The 27,261-nt window shown below is 34.1% G+C and overlaps 1 long non-coding RNA gene across 1 annotated transcript in view; it reads right to left on the bottom strand.

Annotated features, from left to right (window-relative positions):
• LOC116534819 overlaps positions 1-27,261 on the bottom strand; it is a 99,823-nt gene that overhangs the window by 12,172 nt on the left and 60,390 nt on the right. The window contains exon 2 of the long non-coding RNA XR_004261884.1: positions 5,832-5,948. This is a non-coding gene — a long non-coding RNA (uncharacterized LOC116534819). The remainder of the gene's footprint in view (positions 1-5,831; positions 5,949-27,261) is intronic.

Below are 27,261 nucleotides of genomic sequence, written 5' to 3'. Positions count from 1 at the left end.
TTAATTATAACATGTCAATTTCATAATATATTCTACTTATATAAAGTTACATTCTCATCTCATGTTATTCATAATAAATGTGTTACAATTTGTCATGTGTATCAAATTACATATTTATACACTGAGTGACTAATAATATGGCTTTAAACTTATTTTTATGCTTTTGTATTTTAAATTCTATAGAACATAAAAAGTGGAGTTACAGACCAAAGTTACAGTAATTGTGGCTTCTATCTGCACATGTATTTACCTTTACGGGAGAACATTATATTTTCACATGGCTTCAAGTTACTGCATAGTGTCTTTTTATTTCAGTGCAAAGAATTCCCTTTAGAATTTCTTATAGAGCAGTTCTAGTGCTATTGAATTTGCTTAGCTTTTGTGTATCTGAAAATATAAACAAACTGGGAATAAAGATAAAAAATAAATTACAGTACCTGTAATTCTCCCTCATTTTTAAGAACAAATTTGCCAAATATAGACATCTTCATTGACATTTTTTTTTCAGCACTTTAAATATTTCTCTGCCTTCTTGCCTCCAGGCTTCTGTTGAGAAATTGGCTGATACTTGTATCGAACATCTCTTGTATTTTGTTGAATTGTCTTGCTGTTGCTCCTTTTAAGATTCTGTCATTGTTTGTCTTTCCACAGTTTGATTACAATATGCTTTGGTGTAGCTTTTTTTGGTTTACCCAATTTGGTATTTGTTGGGCTTATTTTATCTGTATATTCATGTCTTTCTTCATATTTGAAAGGTATTTGGGCATTATTTATCTTACTATTCTCTTTTTCCTCTCTCTTCTCTTTGTGATCCTCCCAAAAGGTGTATATTAGTCTGCTTGATGGTGTCCCTCCGTTTCCTTAGGTTCTATTCACTTTTGTTCATTCCTTTATTTCTTCTGCTCCTCAAACTCAATAATTTCAATTTTTTCTATCTTCAAGTTCACTGATCTACAAATCTGTGGTTGATCTCTGCAAGTAATTTTTAAAATTTCAGTTGTCTTTCTCAGTCCCAGAATTTCTGTGCTTTTTTTTAAAATAATTTTTCTGATGATATTCTCCTTTTGATAAAATATCATGTTCTAAATTTCCTTTAACTTCTTTGTCCAAATTTGCCCTTATCTAGTTGAGCAAATGTCTAGTCAGTTTAGTATCTGAACTTTCTCAGGAGCAGTTTATGCCAATTAATTATTTTATTCCTTTAAATAAGCCACTTTTCCTGTTTCATTGTGTGCCTTGTGAATTTTGTTGTTGTTGTTGAAGATTGGCATTTAATTTTTCTAATGTGGTGACTTTGGAAATCAGATTCTCTTCATTCCCTGGGTTCTCTATGTGGGTGTTTCTGTTTTGATTATTAAAGACTATTGTAATCTACTTGTCTTGAGAAAAACTATTTTTGCAAAGGCTATTCTTTTGTGTATGTACTCACTATTTTGATACCTGTAGCTTGTACTCAGCTAATGCTTTGACAAAGATTCTCTTGAATTTCAGGATCAGAAACAGATAAAAACAAACAAAAAACCCCAAACAAACAAATAAAGGGACAGTCGACCTCTCTCAGACTTTAGAGATTGCTTCTGTACCACTGTACTTCTTCATGAATTTTCTAGGCCTTCAATGAGTCTAGGGTTCAGCCAGGGTGAAAGATTAAGGGATTCTAAAGAATTTTGAGCATGTGTCTTTCTGGGGCATGCTCATAACTTTCTAAATCTCCTTGTATATACAGTTCTTTGTGAATGCCGTAATTTCCCAAAGAGTCTCAATGTGTTTCTCCTCTGGGCCTTAGCTGGTGTATTGTATGTCTCCACCTAGAATCTCTCTAGCCCCAGATGTGTGGGATTTTTGTCCCCTTGTGGTTTTGATAAGAAGTTTCTCTTGCTTTTCCTGCCTGTATTCTGAACTATAAGAGACAGAGATGAGCAAGTCACTTCTTCAAGTGCTTCTCTAGTCAAGTTAGCATGAACAGACAAAATAATTTTCATGTAAAGTCTGCTCTGCTTCCTCCACTCTGAAGTGGGGAATTGGTAACTAATCTGTCACTGCTGAAAAGCACACCATCCTATGTTATGAAGGGTATGGGGGATGGAGAATAAAACCACCACTAATCATTTTTACCATTTTGAAGATGGCTTTTTCTTGATTAAACATGTGCTTGATTGCTGTAAAACTTTGATTATTTTCCAGAGCTTCTACAAAGTTGGTTTACACAGTTTATGTTTTATTTTACTTTATTTTTATGTTCACGATTGGGGAATAAGAGCTTGGAACTTCTTAGTCTGCCATTTTGCTGACACCACATCCCAAGGGTTCCTATTTCTGACAAGTCTAGAAACACTTCACTTATTCCCTTTTTATTTTCAAAGACCTCTAGGAAAGTGTCAGTGCCTCCATAGTCAAGTTTAGCACTTCATGATCACTTTGTTTTTCATTTTGTCATTACTGGTTGTTCTCAGTTATTACTTAATGTTATTTATACATTGCCATTTACTAAACTTCAATTATATAAAAATAATGAATTAATTAGTCTTTCTATACACACAAATATAATGGGCATTTCATAAAAATAAAGATGTAGTATTTTTGTTTATGATTTGAGTTCAGGTATTATGAAATTGGAATTATTTGTGGTTTTGCTATGGTTTGAATGTGTCATAATAGTTCATATGTTGGAAACTTAATTTGCAATGCAATGGTGTTGAGAGGTAGGGCATTTGAGAGGTGATTAGGTCATGAAGGCTCTGGCCTCATGAATGGATTAATGCTATTTTCACAGGTTGGATTACTTATTGCAGGAATGGCTTCCTGAATTCAGCTCCCTTCACCTCTCTCTCACATGTGCTCTCTTGCCCCTCCACCTTCTGCCGTGAGATCATGCAGCAAAAAGTCCCTCACCTAATGCAATCCCCTTGACCTTGGACTTCACCTCCAGAACTGTAAGAAATAAATCTTTGCTTTCTTCACAAATTACCCAGTCTCTGGAATTCTAGTATAACAGCAGAAAATTGACTAAGAGATGGCTCTTTCAAAATTCTCCTTTGTTCCCCATAACTTGCTATTCCGTCAATGTGATTTTCATTCCAAATTTTATTTCACAGATTACTTTAAACACAATTTTTTGCATTCATTTTTAGGTTATTATATCCATTTTGGTATGTGAGAATAACAGTTCTCCTATTTGTTGTATCTGCTGGTTCTCTCCATGCTGGCACATTTCCTTATGTGGTGGTTCCTTGATATCACTGAGCTCATTTTTAGCAGCATTATTTTTTCTGTAGCTTTGTGAGATGCCCGATTATATAGACGGTTTTGTCTTTTCTTCTGCTACAGCTTTTGGGATATGTATCTTGAGATTTCCACATTTAAAAGAATCCCAAATAAGGACTGTAAGATAACAAATTTATGTTGTCTACAGTAAGAAAAAAATAAACTAAATAAATTCTAGCTTCAAAACCTGAGTATGGCACAGATTTAATGTTTCTATTTCTCATAGAAAACTTTTCCACACCAGAGCCATGAAAACATGAAAGCATATTTTCTTCTACTATGGTTTGGTGGAGTGGGTATTTTATTTGCCCTTTTTATAAAGTGGGCATAACTTTTAGAAACCTGCTTTTATGCAGGTAATCTCACTTGTAACTCTATACTATTTTTTTTTAACAATGAGAAGCTTTCATTTTTTCATTTTATTTGTTTTTTCATTTCTTGTGTTTCAATTTCTACTTTGAACAGTGGAAAGAGATTTCTCTTGAGTAGTTCTTTTTATTTTATTGACAAATTTAATTATATTTTACAAAAGCACAAAATGTGTATATGCTCCAGACATAGTTGAATAATCTCAAAACAGTACCATCGATACTCACTTTGTGAGATTTCAGAGAGTTTATTCAGTGTCAGTCCATAAATATAATTTATTTTAAAGATGCATCAGATTAATTTATTATTTAAAGTAATATATTCCCCTCTATATAGATATATTTTAGCTAAATATACAAAGAATTATTATATTTAATATTGCCATTCTAATTTACTTTACTGGCCATATACATCTATACATGGGAATGTTTAATAAAGGTTAACAGGAGAATACTTCTTCAATGAGAATCCTAAACTATTTACTCATCATTGTCACTGAAAGAGGTAACGATAGGTCTCCTAAAATTTGTACCTCTTTTCCATGTATAACACTATTTGTGAATTTCATTATAATGTTTTTCTACTTATTTTCTTGTGATAATATTTAATATTTATTTTAAACACATGTGGGTGTGTACATATGTGTGTGCGCGTGTGTGTGTGTGTGTGTGTGTGTATGCAGGTCTCTCTGCATTTGTCTCTCTCACCGTATAGATGTAGAGCATAAATGAATATATTGAACATCAAATTGAAACCTACATGCCCTACATTAAAGATTTCTCCTTACATGAGGAAAGTCGGATGTTCTTTTTAGCCAATATCATTGTCATAAGCTTAAAGGATGATGGAGAGGTACAGAAGCTGAAGTTCCAGGGGATAGTATCTAAATACGTAGAAATTCATCGCATAGAACTTACAAGTACTATTAGAATGCTACTTTAATTCTCCTCTTGATGATTATACCTCTGCATAGCTCAGTGGTAGCAAAGAATATAATTATATCTGTATAATTTCTGCCTTACTACATTTAATTAAAGTCTCTATTTTGTTGATATTTATGATTACTAAATCCCTAATTAAATGTTGTAGAAAAAAACTACAGTTGCTGAGTTTGTGGTTGCTAAGAACATAACAGCAACTAACTGGATGAAATGACCCATAGTAGGTAATCAATAAATGTGTGTGTGTGTGTGTGTGTGTGTGTGTGTGTGAAGATTCTTTTTTCTTATTCATGTTCCCAGTATAAATGGCTGTTGGGATAATGGATTCTTTTATAATTGATATTGTCCATGCTGAATGGTTGTCAGCTGATTTATATAAGACTTTTACTGGGAAAGACATTCTCTACTTCCTTTGGTAAGGAGAAATGAATGTGGAGATAAGGCAAGTACAGGAAAATGTTTCAGTTTAACTCTAGGGACCAGGAAGATGGCAGTTTTGTACAAACTTGATCTGTTCTAATCAATTTTTTTTTCTGATTTTGAGTTTTTGTTACAGCTGCACATAGCATAGTAACATATCAACAACTTTTATCATATTCAAACTACACACACACACACACACACACACACACACATTCAATTTAAAAGATTGGATGGTATTACAATATAGATTAACACTTCAATGCTCCACATCACAATCTTTAAAACAGATAATAATTTGGAACTCTAGGGATTTATTTCCTATTTTACTTCTACTCTGGCCTAAGAAATTTGACAGGCTTTAGTCTTTTAATGTGGAAGCCCAGTAATGAATTTCAATGGCCATTATTGGAAACATCTCTTTAAATATGATAAGGTAGTGAGTCTCCTGACTATTCTTTGTGAATATGCTTTGATGAACATGACTGATCTTTGATTTTATTTATAGTTTATGGATCTTTTGCTGAGTTTCAATTAGAATTTTTCTTTTATGCACCAATGGCCAGAAAAGGTTTTCTATGATTTCACACTGAGAACTTTTTAAAAAAAATTTATAGTCTGGACTTTAGAGACTGAGGCTACAGCCAGTGCTGTCTAATATGTGGGATCTAGATGTGTGGATAGCGAAATCATTTTCTTTCCAAAGAACTCTTTAGATAAACTGTAGCTTTGTAGATTTGGTTCTAGCTGTGAACAATAGCCAAGGTAAGATAATTCAGCTAGTGTGAAAAGCTGAATCGGTCCCACTCTTCCCATTAGGCAATACATGAAACCCACCTGGGGATCTTGGGAAAGTCTTTTCAACACTCCCACTATGCTTCGTTTTGTTTTTCTCATCCCACTGCCAAACCTTTGTGAACTCCAAAGGACATTCAATCTTTCCAGTTTTCCCACCTGTAATGAAATATACAAGTGTAAGAGCCCCATTACGAATTTCAATACAATTGCCCTTCTACTCTTACATTTCAACCTGTTGAGAATCCTGTTAAGCAACCTTGTTAGAGCTCACTCATCATTGAATCACAAATCTGAAATCAGTTTTAATGCCATTCCATAGATATGCTGTTGGATTTTGTCAAATATAAATTATCAAAAGAAACAAGGCACTAATGCATATTTGACAATGAATGTCCCTTGGGCTCATTTCATACTCACATATTAATAAGAGAGCCCTTTGCAGCAATGTGTACACGGCTGGTCTCAGTCCATCCTTTTCTTAGCTGAGCAGCACTTGAGTGCTCTTCCATGGACAATGACACACAATTATTGGAGTTTAATTCTAACTTCATTACCTTTTATATTTTTAAGGAAATTTGGGAATAAGAAATACAACCTGTGAGGCCAGGTTTATGTTCATACAGACTTTTAAAAAATGTAAGTTATCCAGAATGGTTTTATAGGAATCATTAACTTTTTAAAAGGCACCAGTTTCCTTCTGTCATTAATGATATGCGTAACAGCTTAATGTAATGCTACTTTTAATTATCACAGCCCTTTCTTTTAAATATCAAATTTCCCTCTCTAAACTGTCCTGCCTTCTTTTTAGAGTCTCATCTGTCACTGTAAATGCCATCACTTTATTCCTTCTTTAGATGCACTGACAGGCCCACTCTAATTCCAAGCTTTATCTCTTTTTCCATCCTTTATTGTACTACAAAGATCCCTTTTTCATAGTTTACAGCTGTATCCGCTTTCCACACGTGGCAAATGATTGCCTCGGTAAAGGTATTTTCTGTTTCAATCTTGCATTTTCCCAAGGGAGAACAAAAGGGACAGGCTTTCTGGAGTTGGTTTCACTGAGAAAATTGTTTAGAATTGCCTCATTCCTCAGCAGATTAACGAATGCATACAATCCCAGCTTAAGTGCTATTGTACTACACAATTTGTCCATTATACTTTGTCCTTTCCATTTAGAAAACCCCTCACCAATTAAAGTAATACAGCCTTCCAATACCTGCTCCCAATTAAATCTGAGCTGTATTACCTGCCCCGATGCAGCTGGTCACAGATTCTTACCACTTACCAGCATTCATTAGTCTTGTTCATTATCAAGGGGATGGTGGCAGGGATTCAAGCCACTGCCTTCCTTTTAGGGCTCACCAAATTTATCAGCTTTCCACCCAAGGCCCCAATAAGGACAGGATTAAGTGTAAGGAGAAGGAATTCATACAGTAGCAACTCTCATTGTTTCTTCTTTCCTCATGTTCTTTCTACCTCAACACATCAAAAGGATACAGTGCAGGTACAAAAGATCACTCGTCTTAATGAAAGGATCACTTTTCGCTTCCTTTCGAGCCCAAAGCGTACCCCCCAGCTTTGTTCTTCTGTCTTAACTGCCCTCCCCCTCCAAGCCCTTTCTTCAAGACCACAGTGAGAACCATAAAGAAAGGCTCTGAAAGTGACCAAGAAGTCCACTTACTGTGAGCTTTGTCATTTAAGAGCAAGGCTTTCCAGCTTCAGGCTGGACTGGATTTTGGGGAAGTGTTATTTTTCAATACAAGGCTTAAGGATCTCTAAGAAAGGAGGGGGTTTTGGAGGAATGGAAGGTATAGGGAACTGTGATTTAATTACTACTGAGCATGATTGTGTGAGTAGGTTCTCCCAAACAAATTCTAATCTAAATACAATGACAAAAATATACAACCAGCTTTCTTTACTTTCATTTTGAAGACCGATATACACGCAGTTAATTCTTTGGTGATTCTGGTGGATCTCTTTCATGATTATTGATCAGAAAAGAAAAATTAAAAAAAACAAAGTGGGGGAGGTCATGCCACAGAAGGGAGAAGGTCATAGACTAAAGAGGAGAGGTATATTAAACAAACGTACTAGAGAGAAAATTCAGGAGAGAAGAAAATACAAGTTAGTTGCCAGGGTTAAGAAATGCAAAATTCAGGTAAAAAGGATTATTAATAAAAGGAAAAATCCATGAATTACCGAATAAGAATTGCGTCTTTAGCCCTGAGGAGACCAAACCTGAGAACTTATTCAGGCACTGGTGGTTCTCCTGGAGGGCGGGGGTGTGGGTGGGGGGAGATTGGACAGGAAGAGTTCAGTTGAGGCTTCAGCATCCTTTTATGGGACAGTACAGAGCAAATTCCACCTATCGTCTCTGGAGAGAAGATACTGAGATCCTGCACCAAAGAGTCCCTTTTAAGATCTTTGATTATGAAATTAAATTAACATATTTCCTCTTCCAAATTCCTGAATCATCACCTAGCATTCAGTCAGTAACGTTTTCAAAGGAACTTTAGTGACCACATGCCGCTACTGAGCAGGCACTGTGATGGAGAAATCTTGATTTTGGAGAAACTACAAGCATTCTCAAAGAAGCAGATACATGGTGGGTGGATAATCAGTGAAAATCCATCCTAAGCAACTTTACTATGAGTCTTTATTGTATACATACAAATCTTATCAATGAACAGCACCATATGCATATCTGTGGCTTTTTTTTTCTGGGGGGGGGAGGTTGTATATTAGTGTTTTCCTCTCAATTAACTTCTAGGCAATTTTCCCAGCTAAATGCATAACATCTTTGGCAAGATGCCAAACAAAACCTTAAGACCCAACACTAAATTCTACACTTATACAGGCAGCTTAGATTTTCATGCGGTGAACTGGAAGCTTGCCAGCAACTCCCACTATAAACTCAGCAGTGGGAAAGCTATATATATTTTTTTTTATCAAGAAACTCTACTTTAGATTTCCAAGACCACTTGAAAATTGCACTATTTTAATGTGCCTTTTAGACAAAATAAAAGAAAGATTTAACCTGCTATTAAATTAACCCAATTAGCTATTTATTCTGCATAACCCTACACTTTGGATGATGTTAAATCAAATAAACTGGCAGGGAATGAATTTTTTTTAGTGAATTATGGAAATTACAAGATGCATTCTAGACAATAAGTTCTTATGTCTTTTTCCTTATCTTTTTTACTCTGACAAGATTATCAGAATACTTGCTTTAAAAAAAAATTTCCCTTTTTTGTGTAGAAAATGGAATTACCCAGGATACAATGTAGCTGAAGGTCCTGGGGAGAAGTGGCTGGAAAATTAGAATGTAAAGGAAAGCTCATCAAATAGAAATTTACACAACAGTCATTCCTTGGAAGGCTTGCCATCCATCCCTCAAACTTTGCTTTTTGGTGTGCTTTTACTTGTACATTCCATTCAACACATGTGTTCTTCCAATAATGTAGTACTTTTCAAAGCACTAGCTGCAGTCAGGTTGCTTTGGTCCGCAGTCAAGCTTTGTTGATGTTAAATTTAGAACCAAACTCTAGGAGTTTGAGTTTCTGTCCCCTGGGATCTACAAGTTGAGGTAAAAAACACTTTCGAGAACTTGTATAGTGTCCGATAAACCTCTTTTAACACTAAAAAGCTTTTGGAAAACAACATTTTGACGATTTAAGAGGTAGTGAACCAGAAACATATGGATTAAATTTCCTCTGTAATACCCAGGGGCTTAAAAATTAAGGGGGAGACACTTGGCCAAACAAATTTCGCCCAACCAAAAAAATTCACAAACCAGGCCAAGATACTTTGCCAAATCTAAATTACTGATGAGCTCTCTTTCCGTAATATTAGCTATTATTATTATGACGTTTTATTTTTGTTTGATAATTCTGGAGTTTTAAAAACATCTGGAATGGTTTCGGAGAACAGCAGTTCACATCAAAGTGATTTTGCAATTTCAAAAACAAATCATAAATCATAACCTAACAACACTGTGAATTTGTCTACATAAATTCAAAAGCCAGGATAGTTTGGCCAGGGAGTGACACACAGTTGTACCCATGGCAAGGGTGCTTAATGGCTGTTCAGCAGGTCAGGCCCTTGCAAAGACAGGGAGACTCAGAGGACGTGGAGGAAGGAAAAGTCAGTACTTGTGCCATGCCCTTAGGCACCAGTTTCCACCAGACAGACACCAGACAGACAGAAGGCACCACTGGAAAGCTTCCTATAAAAATATGCGGAGAGATGACTCCTTAGTACACCTCAGCAAAACAGAAGATATGGATCCCAAAAGAATTGTTAATGTTTTCCTTTTGATTTTCAGCAACTTCCAAGAACAGACATAGCAGCTACTTCTGCCTGTTGGTTTCACCAGCAGCACAGAACTCTGATCACACTAAACAACACCAAAATAGCAGACCAGAATATAAGGGTGAAATGAACTATCTCAATCATAATTTTTTCACTGACTTTTCCTATGTTTGTTATTTGTTCCCTCAAATCATGACTCGAAGAAGACAGGTTCTGTGCTATGTATACGCAGAGCCTGCATTTGAAGAACCAGAAGGAGCGCAGACTAGGAAGTTAAAGGCTCATGATGCAAAATATAAATAAAAAAGAAAGAAAGAAAATGAGGAAATGAAAGAAGAAACAAAAGAAACGAACTCCAATAAATGAAAAGAATGCAGGAAAGGAGAAAGGCAGAAAGGAAGAGGGGAAGATAAGGAAGAAAGAAAGGAAGGGAAGGAAAACGGAAGGAAGGAAGGAAAGAAGGATTGAAGTAAGGGAGGGAGGGCAGGCAGACTATAGTATTAAGGGAAGGGAGTCTACAGCCAATTTGATGAACACTTGCTATAGATTTTGTTGCATATATAAATTCTATTCCTTTGATCCATTTCAGCATTTAATTACCATTCTTCCAGCAAGTCAATTATAGTTGCCTGTGGTATTGTGGTGGTGGAGATGGTGGTAATTGTGGTAATGGGATAGATCAGCATTGAGAAACTTTAAAACTGTCTTTAAGATAGAAGTAAGAGTTTGATGTAAACAAACAAACAAACAAAAAACCTTTAAAAATATTTTGGAAGAGCCATAAAACTCATTTGACACTTGAAGACAATGCAGCGGCAGTTAGTTGACTATGGAAAACTGATATTTATGAAACACTTGTATTACTATTACTGAAATATCACATAATCGCTGCAAAACTCTAAACAAACTTATAAAATCTACTACTCTATGTAGTCTGTTTTACATAAGAGGCCATTGGGCTCACAGAATGCAAAGGCTACAACTAAAAAAATATTCTTACACTATTGAAAAACTGATAAATTAATTTTTTTGAAATTCCTAGAAAAGTCCAAGATAGGTGATTTTATTAGTGGAGGAATCTCTTAAATATGTATTAATGAGTCAACAGGCAATTAGGAACTAGCTTAACATATCATGTTTTTTTTCTGTCTCCTAACTAGAAAAATAATTTTTTTATTCCATAAGGGCAGTCTAGAAGATTGGGCATGAATCATACTGCATCTTATTACACCCCTGAATTTGTGTCTATTTATGTAAAAATTAGCATAATTTGACTTAAAACTTCTATTACTTTGTAAAAGAGTTATTTCACATATTTCTCACCACAAGCAGCAGCAGGCTCTTAGGAAGAATTTTCTGCTGTGAAGGAGTATTCTATGCTTATATTTATACATAACTACATTCTAACTTGTACAATCCAAAACTGCAGGGAGACAGGCTAGAAAAAGAATCTGCATTCACTCAAGATTCTTTGTAAAAAATTTAAAAAATATCATTGTATTAAAATATTAAAAAGGTATTCTGTTTTTACATGCACTTGCTTTGATTTAAAATGCATTTTTGAAGACCCACCTCCAGCTTCTCTGGGCATTCTAGCAGGGCCTGCTTGCCTGCTGACAGACGGGCCTTCCTTAGGAACCCAATGTGCCAATTTGCACCTAGCACGGCGTGTGCATTAAAGTTACACGTGGCAGAGCTCTGTAACATGCAAGTCTTTGTTCAGGATGTGAATTGTTAGAAATCGGGGATTATCTTTATGGATAAAAGCTAATTCTGTACAAGACCAAACAAATAAACACATTAATAAAACCTGGAAGCTTTTCAAGTCTAGAATTAGTGTCAGAATTCCAGGTGGGGAGGCAATGTCAGAAAGCCTAAATCACAATTTCTGATGAAGGTAAATGAAAGATGACAGGTAGTTCCAAAATCCAGCCACAATCAGAAACGAGAGAGGAGGAGTTACCTAAACTTGAATCAGAATCCAAAATCAGGGTCAGGAGGCACATGAAGGAGTAAGCCAGGAAGTCCACACTGGCTGGGACTTGGGGACAGTAGACAGCCAATGATGGGCCCAGGGTTTCTTGGGGTTTTTAGACACAGTGAGTGAAAATGAAGTGAGGGCTTCAGATAAAAGGCAGCCCGGAAACCAGGGGTGGGGGTGGGGTCAGCAGGTTACGGCCCCCTCATCAGTCAAGGTACACACCTGGCGGCCAGGCCTGGCAGGCTTCTGCTCAAGAGGGAGCAACTTTCCACAGTGACAGGAGTAGCAAATTATATAGATCTAGAGATAGAGATCTATTTATGCAGGTTGTTTATTCAGAAACTAGTCATTATTAAAAAGCTACTAACTACAGGGAAAATATCACTCCCCTAGGGTCAGTTTATTTCTGTCCAACAATTATTTCTGAAAAATGAAGATTTCTTTGAACTGGAAAGACAAGATATTGTAAAATATGCATCATTTCAAGATCTCGTTTTTCTGTCTTTGCACTGATCTTTCTGCTCTTTTTATTGATTCATGGATCAGTGTCCAAACATAATTTTACCTTTTTCAACAGAGTTCAAAGCAGGGGAGATGCTATCTCATCAGTTTTCATAATTTCCATATGATTCACCATCTGGCTCTCCCCTGTCTCTGGGGCTTCATTTCCCAGTATACCTCTCCTCTTACCACAAACCCCAGCCACACCTGTAACTCCTTCCGAAAGCCACAGGGTACTTCTCTGTTTCTCAACCTGCTTGTGTTATTCTCTCAGCCTGGACAATCTTTCTCTTCATTTATGCAGTCAACATTTACGGAACCCCAGTTATGTGTTTAAATTGCGCTGGGAAGTGATGAAATGACTCAGTGACGTTTGGAGCTTCCTGTTACTAAAGGCACGAAACTTGTCCACAAAGACTCAGTTCTACCTTCCTATGAAAAGTCCATTTTGCTTTCCAGTTTTGAATTTGTCACATCTTTTTATGTGCCACCATGGAGATACATATATGTGTCACCAGAGTTTGTACTGTATATTTTAATTATTTATATTCTATATGTTAATTAAGTATCTGTATGTCTCCCAGTAGAAGGATAAGCCCATTGTGTCTTCTTCAGTACTATCTTGGCACAGATACAATATTTTATGCATTGAAATTATTAATTTGTTCTTTAGTTAAATGAAAGGTTATAGATTGAGGGATGGATGGATGGATGCACGGATGAATGGATGGACAGATGGAGTGACTAATGAATGACTATTTGGATATATGCAGTTGAATATTATGTCCTTTTTTGTTTCTTGAATCCACAGTACATTGCCCATGATCGTTCAAGACAATAATTCTGCATTGCCTTTCTACCTCAAACTGGAATCAATGACTTTTTAATTTAAGCCATATTTCCCTATCAATCAACAAATAGGGTAATTTCTCACGTGCTTTGTCATAGAACTACTCGCTGTAAACACAACCGTCTTCATAATAGTTTTCTGTTACTACACTAAACCTTTATATGGAGTAATGGTGTATTTTGTCAATTCAACAATATAGATCTAGAGATAGAGATCTATTTGTGCAGGTTGTTTATTCAGAAATTAGTCATTATAAAAAGGCTTCACATGTATTAAATTCACGTACACATAGAGCATTAGTTTAATATGAAAAAAGGTGTAAGTGCCAAAAGAGCGTCTGCATTGTAGTATGACATATTTTTATGTCTAAAGGAAAGTATTTATATGAAAAAACAAGCATTTACATAAAAGAACATATGATTAATTAATATTCATAATAAAATGTTTCTAATTTACTTTGATTATATAAAATTATTGAATCTGAATTATCAATTTATATATCTTCACTTTCTTCTAGAGATATTTTCAAAATGAGTACATACTATCTTTATACATTTAAAATTCATATAGTTGATATTCATATTTTAGTAGATTCTATGTAGAAAATGAAAGTTTGCTCTATCATGTTTTGACAATTTAAAAAAATTCATTTCTCCATCCAAAAAATCCTTGATACAGTAGACTGATTCTGGCACAGGTATCGTAATTCAGAAATGTGTAAAAAAATGCTCAGAGAAAGGCATATCTAATATCACGGTCCTAACACATTTGATATAGATATAGTATCGCCGAGCTCATTATAGCAGACCCTATACTATAATTATATTACACACATTTTAAATTATCATTATAATTTAAGTCTGCAATTTTGTTTGGGGCTTAGATTTTCCATATTTGTTCTCACATGTGAATCATTTAAATTGTTGAAGTAGAATCTGTTTAGCTGTTTTGAATTATATGAATGAAAGAAAAAATACTTTCTCTTCAAAGCAAATTAAGATATTTGGGGACTCAAGTGAGACTGTCTGAATTTATAAGCTTCAAAATTTTGGAGTAAATATGAATTTTAAAATATTCTCTAATTCCCCTTGAACACAACTTAAAATTACAAATAAATTAAATGTTTGATATAAATCTGATGAAATTATCAGTTTATTCAGTGATCCTAATTTTACTCTACCAGGAATACTGAAGATAAAATTAACATCACAAATTATTAGATTTGTTCAGTTATATTATTTTAGCGTATGCAAGTACAAGATGTTTCTTTTTAACATTTGGCCATGACATTCAGAGGTACAAATTAAATAATCTTCTATTATTGTTCCATTTATGTCTGAAGTATAATTATATAAACATGCAAAAATTATAATTTACTAAACATTAATTTACCCTGAGAAGATACAGTGTTTGTTCCTGGTAGTTGGGGATCTTAATTGGAGACATGGATATCATTATTTCTTTATGTCACACTTATATATATTTATACTTTGTAGGAAAGCTTGGCAAAAATTCCAAATAAACATAGAAAAGACTTAGGCTAAGGTTTCAAGAAATGAAGGCTTCTATCATTCTTCCTAAAAAATTACTTAAAATATCAGCTTTCAGATATTTAAGAAAACACTACATCTATGTGTATACTCCCCTTACTTCGTTTTTAATTTCATAATGCAGTAATTCTCATTGTATTGTTGTTTCCCTTAAACATTTGCCTTTGGAAGTCTCAGCAGAGAGACATCATGATCCCTTTGAACTTTTACTTTCAGGGATATAAGCATTTCAGATTATAATAGAACTCCACATGCTAAATTTTTTTCTCCTGACATTTCTAAAACAACAGCAACGACAAAAGGGCACTCGATGTAAATCCCTGAGGACTCACAGTAGCAGCCGAGCCTTACAGGTTCCCTTGGTCTTCAACACTCTCTTGTCTGACCTAGACCAAGTCTAGCAGACGTGGTTATAAATAACTCCTCAAACAGTGGCCGAAGGCTCCAGTATGAACTGGGGCTGCAGCTGCCGTGCACACTAGGGAGAGGGCAGACAGAAGAATGCAGAACTAGAGATGACTGCAGACACAAGAGCTTAGCAATTGGCATCATGTATGCACTCCTTGAGCTTTTCCTCTGTATTTTTAGAGAAATTTTATTAAATGTCTAGCAGACAACAGGACACATTTGTATTTTGCAAGCGCTCTAAACAGCAAGAGGGCCACAGAGTGTTCATTATTGGAACGAAGAAGAAAGTGCTGTCTGTCCTGCCAGCATCGCCATTAATGCCCATTCAAAAATCTTTTAACCCAAATGGAAGCAGATTTAGCAGGCACTTTAGGCCAACATTATTTAGAAAGATTTTTACATTGTAAGTCATAATATATACTAAAAAGAATCTGTGAAACAGTTAACTTGGATTTAAAGCTAGAATTTCGAAGGTAGATTAATATTAGACAAGTTGTACTGAGAATAAGTTTCTCTAACAGCATATAGTATTGCATGAAAACTCGCATAGAAGTCAAATTGCCTTTGAAAATTTTAGCTCACTTACTTTATTTTGACACATATTTTGGTATTATTAAGGGAAAGTAAAAATGTCCTTTCCCCCTTTATTTCTCAATGCAGCATTTAACTATATAACTTTCTAACTCCTCCCGAGACTATTTAAATGAACTTGATGGTGCAATTGTTTATCAAATAAAGAGTACTTTAGAATTGTTAAATTCTAATTTGCTATACAGATTTTTTTTTATTACCATGTACTAGGCTTCAAAATTTATCCCTCGAATTTCCATTTTAATTTAAATATATGTAATGTCAATTTTATGTTTTTGACTTGGGACTGTGGTATTTATAGCTAATATCACCAATGTTCAAAATGCTATTTAAGCATTAAAAGGTAAGTCAGCAGAAACTTTGTCTTATGTTTTAATTTTAATTTTATAATCCTTTCACACTTTCTTTTAAGCCATCTTTCCTTTGTGAGCCAGGAGATGGAAATACTCTAAATTTGGTTAATTGCTTCAGCATATTTTCTTGATAGTTCCAGCATTGTTTAGTGTCTGTGTGTAGGATGTAATAGTTGCCACTTAGATTTTGTCAATGAAAACTTTTTGCCTATTTAATGAATGGCTACTTATAACAAAATGTTAATTGTGGTCAATAAGGGAGAATAATCAGCAAATTTAACATGTGGGCACCATTTATGTATTAAAGTCATCTGTGATTTAAAGGAAAAAATAAAACATGTAATCTCATTTTTTTTCTTAGTAATTGTTAAGGCAGAGTTTTTTTTTACTTTTACTTGTAGTGTAAGTGTGAAGTTCTGGAACTTTCTCTAACAAACCGGTACAAGTGACAGGCCAGTCAACCTTTCCTTAGATGAAAATAGTAATGTACAGTGATTTTAAGAGATGTGTGTAGTTTGCTTTAAAAATACTATGTTTGAATGAATTTGAGTAAGTCTGAACACTTGGATGTGAAAATAAAGCTATAAAACATTTAAAACTTTGATTCGTATATATGTCATAAAATATGCTGTTTTTACATTAATTGTGTACCCAGTGGTGCCAAGGACATTCAAATTAAGAAAGATACAGCGTTTAGACTAATTTATATGCTTATACTATTGGAAACTTAAATACTTATATTAATAAATCTATGATTCATGTTAAACTTTTCTTTTTCCCTCAACAGGGAATAGCTTTTCTAATTAGCATCTCCCGTAGTCAAATTTAAGATTAGGGCTTTAGCAGGTAAAACTCTAGATAGAGGCACCCTCTGAGAGTAAGCAAGCCTGGGGCAGAAGGAAACTTCACAGAACCATATAAGTTATTTTCTTTCCTATATTGTCTTATGTTTGAGTGTTATGATGTTAAATTATTTCGAAGTAGAATATGTGAAATAAGAAATCGCAGAAAATGAATGCTTCATGGAAAGGCTGATCTGGAGTTGAGACAAGAATATTTTGAAGCATGAAAGCAAGAATCTGTTCTTGGTGTGTTCAAAATGGAACAGGCTTCAGCCTGCTAGGTGTTGCCTCAGTCAGGCTGGTCTATTACAAAATGCTTTGAGAACTATGTTGAAAGTGGGTTGTGTGAATTCACCCCCTTCCAAAATGATTTTTTTTTTCATGCTGAATTGAAGCTGTTTGAAAATGAATATCAAAAAGCAATGTCAAAGAAGGCAAATATCAGCTGCTGTCATCAACAAATATTTGCTGTATTCTTAGTATTAGATATACACAGTGTTACAGGGCTTTCAAAGCAGGTGGAAGATGTGACTTTTTTTTTTTTCATTTAAAATTAATGTTCTTAAACTTGATTAATGAAAGCTTGGGCATCATGGTCCAGGCAGCCCTGAAATTATATGCGCAACTTGGTGTGTGAATGATAGGTACTTTCATGTGGGAGGTGAACCAAGGGTAGTAAAAGTTGCGAGAGTATCAAAATTTTTTGGTTAGATCCTTAAAGTATTTCATGACTGCCAAAATGTTAACTGTTAATTTCCTTGGATCACATCTAAATGGTAGCTGAGAAAAGCCCAAATGCTAGCCTTCTTTTCATGGTGGTGCTATTATGCTGAATAGTTCTAGACGTGGGGCTTCTTAAACAGTTCAATATGACTGGTAATTACTAATCTGGCTTAAACCCTGTGTAATCAGTGGTAACCTGACTGCATCTGAGTGCCTGATCAGTCTCTTTCAGATAATCGAAGGGATGCTAGTTTTGTCCTGAAGTCCATTATTGTGAGTTAGAGGGTTCTATATAGCAGTGGTTTCCCCCACTTTTTTTGGTACTCATACAACACCTAAAAAATTTGGACAAACTATGTGCTGTCTAGCATATAATACATAAGCATACAAAATATTTTCTCTTAAATTTAAATATTTTTAAAGATTGTAACTTCTGGCATGTTGTAAATATTGACATTTAAAAATAAAACTGCTGCACCACTCCTTAAAATACATCCAATGAAATCTAAATACCATTGAGATTTGATTTCTACCAACATCCATTTAAAAAAATATGCACAGAATGTTCTTTAACAGTCAGGAATTTTATATTGTTCCTTTTTCTCCTTGAACTAAACTTTCATTCCACTTCCCCAAATAAGTTAATTCTGGTGTAATTTATTTTTCTGCTTAGAAGTCTTTTATTGATCATCAAATCTTGCTTCTTGCAATAAAAAATGTATGTAAATCAAAATTCTAAAAATAATAGTCTATGACCATATTATTTATGTTTCTCTGAATGGAGTTATCATTATAACTATATTTAATACACGGTTGATGAAAACAATATAAACATATGATCAGATTGATAGCAAAAGCAGGGAGCCTTGTGATGAGCTAGGAATGGTGTGGTTTCCCAGTAGTGTTTCCTTCGGGTGCTCTATTTGCTTGGCTCTTGTAAGACCCTCCCCTTAAAGTGATATACTCTTTGACAGTAGTGCAGTTTAGAAAAAAGCAATAACTTTTAAAGCTACTATCACTCTTCACTCTATTAGATGTCTGAATTCAGAACATCGGACTTTATAGGCTAAAATATCTATTTCTAATATCACAGTCTGTCCTTAGAAGAAAACTGTACAGGAGAGAAAGAATACCAAGGAGTGTACACCTACAACATTTTGGATGTTCCCTTCATTCCACACCTCAGCATAATGTGCAAGGTGCAATGACAGATGGGCAGCCAGTATGCTTTATTTTGTAAAGTGTGGGAAGATTAGTTGTGATGAGAACATGTCATTCTGAAGGAAAATAATGGGCAGATGAGAGAAATTTTTAATTTGGAGAAGGCCTTTAGAGTTTCAGTAGTTCTAGAACCCCTGGAGATAAACTGATAAAATTGAACTCCACTGAATTACATCTCCCTGGGTCCGGACTCATTTTGCAATATGATGTTGCTTCTTCGTTCTTTCTATGACTTCTGTTTCACTTGTGTGAACAATAGAAAGTCATGGAACAGATGATATGTAAGTTCTGGTGTCCAGGCTTTCAGAAGCTCTGCAGCTTCTACTTGGACACTCTTGGGAATCTCAATTCACCATGCTGTGTAGAAGCAAAGTGTAGCCTCCTAGATGATGAACAGCCAAGTGGAGAAGAACCAAAACACCTTAGCCAGTAGAGCTTCCAGCCATGCTAGAACATTGAGCCCCGAAGCTTCATGGAGAAAACCAGCAAAGGCAATGCCCAGATCACCCACTCACAGAATCTGGAGGACTCAGAACTCTGTTGTTTTAAATGTCTAAGATTTTGGGTGATTTGCTCTGCAGTAACATATAACTGATACATCCATTACTTTGAAAGATGTCCTCCAAAATTTTTACTATATTTATTCATTAATAGTCCCTCTTGATGAAATAAAGTTGTTTAATTTTCACACATGATTAAAAAGATGTTCTAATTTCTGGTTAAAAAGAATTATGTCTTAGTAATAGTTATGCTAAATAACTTATTTTTAAAAGATCATACTAATATAAATTAATATCAGTATCTAAAGCTAGATCCAAACACATGAAAACACATATACAAATTCAGAAACACAAAAACTCTTATAGAATCAATTAGATTAATCAGATACCATTCAAAGTGTTAGAGTCAAGTAGAATTTTCATGAGTAAAGATCAAAATCTGGCTCATAATATGTTCACAAGAATAATATAGGGAATAATCAAATGAGTTATTTTATTGTGTGAATAATATTGGCCACTTTTAACAAAAATGACATTGATTTTGGAATTTGGGACACAACCACAATGTCTGTAATAAAGCTTGATTTTCCATTAGACACAGGCAACATCATAAAGTATTTCTTTTAGACTAAACCACAATTCTTGTAGAGGTCTAAAAGTTTTTATGTAATACATTAAAAAGCCAAAATAAAAACCAAATGATTTTGGGGGAACTACAAGATAACTCCCAAACACAAAGTTAAAGTTATTCTGTTTGCTCTATGTCTAAATCAATTTACAATTGCTTTAAATTTCAATTGTTTTTTCCTTGTAGACACTCTGAGATTAATAGTGTAGATTACCTAAATACCCTCATCATGCTTCACATGTGCAGTGCATGTGGTAGAAGAGAGCTGAGAACTGCACTTGTCTCCTACAAGACAAAAAGTATAGAAAACTTATAAGGTGAAAATCAATAAAGTCAGAGGGCACTAGAAGAAAAAAAGGCCCATGGAAATCAGTCTTTGAGTGCACACACACACACTCTTCACATGCAAATGAAGGACTTGGGGACACAGAGAGCCAAGATGGTAACTAAAGAGTGGGTAACAAACAGTATGATAACTCAAACCCAGATGTCTTAATTTCCCTCAAATTAACTTTTGTCTACAGGTACACAATTCCTTATTGGAAACCCTTGGAACCACACAGTCTAGATCAGAATGCTTCAGACTGGAGCATTATAACTGCACATCTATACCTCATAGCATTCTCCGTCAGATCTGGGACACTTCCCCATAAACAACTATCTTATTTCTGCAATGAAAGGTATGGCTATTTATACTAAATGGGCTAAATAAAAATTAAAATGCTTTTTTATCAGTTCAGGTTGCGTTCCACTACATAATGAGTTTGTTGTCAAACGTATAGAGAAAATAAATAAAACACTTCCTTTGGAGTTTGGAGTGGCAAACACAGGACTCAGAATCCTATTCATATCTATATCCAATTCAGAACTTTCTTTTTATCCCTGTCCATGTTTTTATTTTTTATCATACCCTGTTTCGGGATTGTAGTACAATATACAGTGAGGTTTTTTTTTTATTATTATTATTTGTTTAGTCTTTGTCTTTTTCTAACGTCTCTTTTTTCCTTCATAGTCTATATCAATGGCTGTAAACAGTAGCTTACATGTTTTTCTGTATCAGTTAATGTAGGCAGATTATTCTATTGGGAATATGGGTGAGTCATTATTTAGAGATGACCTAGAAATCAGCCTTGACACATAAGATGAGGACTGTATACTGATAGATCCAAATGTACTTCTGACCAGCAAAGCTTCAGAGGCAGGAGGCAAGTTAGAAGCATAAACATCAAGATCAAAATCTGTCAAAAGTACTCAAAGATTAAATAATACCAAGATTTTACATGACTCAGGGGTCACATAAGTACAGGAAGCCCTTATTTGTCCCATGTAATAGAAATCTATTTTTTTTTAATAGAACTACTGAGGATCAGCCATGCCAATGTGTGACAATATGGTACACAGATGGACATTTTAGGTGACACCAGAATTGAAATAAGGCCCTGTTGAGAGGAAGAACACTAATTACTTCTTTAACAATTAAGATTTTTAAAATTCTTGGTGAATTATTTAAATGTTTCTTGAAGATATAAATTTTTGTTTAAACATTGATTATAAAAATAGCCAATACTTAAAAAAAAAAAATATTCCTTTCCAAAACTCCCAACACCTTAACACTCATTTGATTGCCACTGGTTTCTAAGGGAGTAATAGGAGTTCAGCGACCTGTTCTATTCTCCTCTATCTTGGGGCACATGGCAGGTTACATTCCTCTACTTCGTGGGAGTGGTACGTATTAGTCATGCAACTACTTTTGGCTAATGATATATAGCATAAATGTCATAAGTTACCTTTGGATGAGATATTTGAAAGGCAAAGCATAGTCCCCTGTTTTCACTTCCACTGCCTCAGCAGATTTTTGGTTTGAGATGTCAATACCATCAAATGGTAAGATTCCATCGGTTTGGATCCCTGAGTGACTTGATGGAGCAGAGCAGTTTTCTTCTTTCCTTTCTAACACCAACCCATGTTAGACCTGAAGCATGACTGAAAAATTGTTGCTTTAAGCTATTGAGATTTCTCAGATTACGGGTTATAGGAGCATAATTCTGGCCGTCTGGAATAATTTTGGCCACCTGGAATAATATGCTCTCTATTAAGTGGCTGGTTTTCTGTGCATCATTCTGAATCTGGACTTTGTATAGCAACTTTCAAAGCCTTTCTAATTCATATTCTAAATGCCAGGGCTGAATAGATTGCCTTGCTCAGTTAAGTGAAAACATCATATTGCCTCCTTAAATGGTCCAGTAAAATACAGCTCAACATTTGTCCTATTATTTTAGGACTATGGGATATGGCTGCACTTACATATTAATTTTTTATTCAGAGAATCACAAATATTGAGGGTTTGTGGCATAAAACCCTCTCAGATTTTCCTTCATATTAAAAAAAAATTGGTTGTAGTGGTTAATGGAGAGTTGTAGTGATCTTTTCAATATAAAGAGAGATTCTGAAAAGGCATGACAGGTGAAGTATTGCAAAACAAAATCAACTGTTGTGCATGAATTTAGAAGAAAGAATATTGATATTGTAGAACAAAATCAGCATATCTAAAGTCCAAAAATAGCCCAAATCCCCACATTAAATTCTATGAATCTCAGTTTAATCTATATATGATAAAATATTCAGGAGCTTAAAGGAATTAAATATTTTAGTAAGAACTAGATATTTTAGCAAAAGTCTTTCACAGTCTCTTTTTTTCTCTTACATGAACTTAACACTGGGCCCAAAACAGGAACGCCCAGTGGGTGGGGGGCACAGCGTCTTCTCAGCACACCTGTGAACTACAGGTCTAATTTCTACAATAACCCTCAATCGTGGAACTTCATGGTCCCCAATCATTGCTTTTTCTTCATTAATCTTTTGAAATCACAGTCAGGTATTATATATTGGTTGGAGAGAGAGAAAAAAGGAAATATTGGGAGCTAAAAATAGAACTACCATATGATCCAGCAATCCCACTTCAGAGTATATATCCAAAGACATTGAAATCAGTATGTTGAAGAGATATTTACACTCCCAAGTTCATCTCGGCACTACTCACAACAGACAGATAGGTAAGCAACCTGTGTTTATCAATGGATGAAGACAGAAAAAATGCGGTGTGTGTGTATATATATATAACCTCATAAATATACCCAATGATTATTTGTCAATTTATATATAACTTATATAATATATATTATATATATGTACACACACATATACACATGCACAATGGAGTACTATAAAAACTTTAAAATGAAGAAAAAATCTGTCATTCATCACAATGTGGATAGAACTGGAGGACATTATGCTAAATGAAATAAGCCAGACACAAAAAGACAAAGACCATATAATCTTACCTATATGTGGAATCTTAAAAAAGTCAATCTCATAGAAACAGAGAGTGGAAAGTTGATGGTTACCAGAGGCTAGGTGGGTGTGGTGAGGAAGGAAAAGGATAAGAAAAGGGTACAAAATTTCAGTTAAACTGAAAGAGTAAGTCTTAGAGATCTATTGCACTGCATGGCAACCATGGTTAATAATGTATTATATGTTTCAAAATTGCTAGAACAGATTTTTAACATTTTCATCACAAAAATATAAGTTGGTGATAGATATACTAATTAGCTTGATTGACTCTTTCTAGAATGTATGTATAGATCAAAACATCCCATTGCACACAAATATACAGAAATATACATAATGATTGTCAATTAAAAACTAAAAATTACATAAAAGAAAAAGAAATATTAGCAAATACAATAAAGTTGCATTACAGCATCAGTGCACCCACGCATGTGTGTAGCTGGATTCGCAGATTTTTTAAATGTTTTCAACTGAATTCAGTTTTTTTCAAAATTCTACTCTTGCCTGATATGGTGATATGAAATGAAATCCTTGAAAAATTGACTTTTGTGTCTCAATATGTGCAATGAAGCAACTAAAATGTGAAAGGGTATAGCTGCACATGCTAACTGTTTTATCATTAGAAAAAGTTACCAATAGAAAAAGGTCAGTTTTTTAAGTCTGAGAAGTTTAATAATTACATCATCATCACCTTTTAAAAAGGAGAAATAAAATCCATATAATTTGCAGAAACAAGTTTTATTATAAAATATCATTAAGTACATACCCTATTTTTCAGTCTATAAAGTGGGTATGATAATTTCCTCCTAAAACATAGCTAATGATCAAAAGAAATAAAATATGTAAAAGTGTTTTTGCAATGAGAAATCAACTTACAAATTTAAGATACAGTTTTAATTTTTATTTTTCTTGGCAACAATTTTAATGCAATGCAATATATTTTTCTCACCAATCTGCATCTTTATGTAAGAAATCTACTTCTTCATATTAACTGCAGACAAATTCACTGCACTTGTCAAAGTTGTAAATACCAGACAATCTAACTATTTTTTCTTTTTAAGAGAGGGAGTCTGATTACATTGCCCAGGCTGGAGTATAGTGGTTATTCACTCACACAATCATAATTCACTGCAGCCTTGAACTTCTGGCCTCAATCATTCCTCCCACCTCAGCTTACAAGTGCACACCACCACAGCACACAGCGTGAGTTAACACTTATCCTGGCTAAACTGACTTTTATCAAAATGCAGTTTGTAAATATAAGAATCATATTACTTTATTCCAAATCCTAAACTTGATCATTTTTAAGGAAATGTAATTTTCTTTCAATAACATACATTGCATCCAACTTACCCACATTTATTTGAATCACTTGTATACAAATACGGAAATATAATTTTAATGATGCTTTTAATATAAAACATTGAAAAAATGAGAATCCTTCCGTTACTCATGTAGTTTTCTTTCATGAATTGCTGCATACAAGTAATTAAGTGGGAAGACATAAATCTGTGAAACTTTAAAAATAAGGCTGACTTTTTTTTGAAGCTTATGAGAATATTTATATGAGTGCTATACTTTTGTATTAAGTCAGCTGACTCACAGATCCACATATGTAAATTCAGCTACAGTTTGCATATTGAAAAATATCAGAAAGGTTTTCCAATAACTAGAATTCATCTGTGTACAGTACTTAAAACCTGGACCTCTAAAGTACATTGGCACGTTTATCAAAATTCTGACAACCAACACCATATCTAAGACGCTAAACCTACCCTAAATGCATTAGAGACCCTCCATTCTGCTCCTTGACAAGTCTCTCTTCCTTTGTTTGTTTGTTTATTTGCCTCCTAAAGTAGTTGCTTCTGTGAAGTTCATTTTGTTATTTCCTTAATTCTTACCTCCCCCTGCTGGTTGTGCAACATGGAGCGTGTCTAGGTAGAGTAAAAAATAATTTGCAAAGGATGGAGACCTTTCAGAAGGGCAACTAGTAAAAATACATACATGCATATATATGTTTACAAATACATACATACAGGTACACACACAAGGAAACTAGATTTTTTATATAAATTAAAATGAGTCTTAGATGAGAATTTTAAGGCAATAATCTATAAACAAAATTTTATGTGAAAGAGTCATATCATAGTTATAACATGAAAGGCACTCAAGATATATCCCACATTCAAATATGCTAGAATAGTGAAGTGTATTTGAGTCAATAGTTTTCATTATATGATCACATACACAACTTGCACAATAGCTTATCTGGGGCACTAAGAAGACATATGCACCATCCTATATGTTGATGTAGATATTAGTTGGCCAAAATCATTGATTATCTAACAATAAATTGAATTTATATATGTAACCTTTATCGACTTACCGCAGCATAATTTAGTTTGCCAGAACTTTTGACCATTTCCCTCCTTTTTAAATTAGACTGGATCTTCAACTAGGACTTCTAATCTGTAATGCTGAAAATGCTTGCTAAATCAAACATATACGGAACCACAGGATGCATAATTTTCAGAACTGTGTCTACATGGTCTGCAATTTACATTAAATTGCTATGTTTTGGTTAAATGGCACCTTAGCTTCCAAGCAACTCTTTCAATAGTTGTTTCTTTAATTATTATTTAATTTTGTGGTTATGACTGGTTTTCAGTTAAAGAGGGTACTACTGACAAATTCAATTAAATGAAAATAGAGGACTTAATGGTCCATGCTAATGCTTCATTTCATACATAATATTTTATCATTTTCTGTGCAAATTTGTAATGAGTGCTTGGTTTGTATTAATAAATGCTTACATTTAGGCCACATAAAGTACAGTAATTAAAATACTTTGCTAATAATATTTACTTATAAGTGTTCTAAAAACAGTTAACCCATTGATTCCAATTACTTTTACTAAACCAACTTCCAAAAATACAATTCTTTGGCATCAAAAAATATTATTTTAATGCTACTTTTCATAAAGTGCCCTGAGTGCTATTTTATTATATTTTAATAGAGCATGTTATACATCTGCTGCTTTCTGGAACACAGATTTCATAGAATAATGGCAAGCAAACATTTAAACAAAACTACCATTTTTTTTTAAATTTTGAACAAAGGACACATATGTTATCGATCTCATTTCCAAATATTTAAGCTGAGAAATGTAACTGTTTATTGTATTGAAATGAGCAAAAGTTGGTTGTCTTTTGCTCTTTAAAGTAAATGTTGCTCTATGGTATTTTTTCTTATAACCTATAACAGAAGTCATCTGTAGACAATTTACATTCCTTCTCATACTAAAAGAAGATATGCTGCCTCCCCAAATGAATAAAGTTCTTATTTACAAACATGTTGCAGAATATGTGTTACTCATAATTCAACTCTGTAATAACATAGTTCAAAATTAAATATATATGAAAATGTATAAGCTAAACATAAAAGACAGATAAGTTTATATTTCATAAAGTTGGAAACAATAAGTTTGTATAGGATCATTCAGTTTCTAGATTACCTGAGAAAGGAACAACTAAACATTTCTTAAATCTCACTTTTAGATATGTGGTCAGTACATTGGCTAATCTAAACTTTCGGTTTTTATGAAAGTGGCTATCTGGAAATTAGACATATTTAAAACAGAACTCTGTGTTTTATTGTTA

The sequence above is a fragment of the Sapajus apella genome, unplaced genomic scaffold (assembly GCF_009761245.1).
Source record: "Sapajus apella isolate SASKATOON/1434 unplaced genomic scaffold, GSC_monkey_1.0 scaffold89, whole genome shotgun sequence".
Classification (NCBI taxonomy): domain Eukaryota; kingdom Metazoa; phylum Chordata; class Mammalia; order Primates; family Cebidae; genus Sapajus; species Sapajus apella.
The sequence above is the reverse complement of the archived record's forward strand: the minus strand, read 5'-3'. Positions and strand labels throughout refer to the sequence as shown.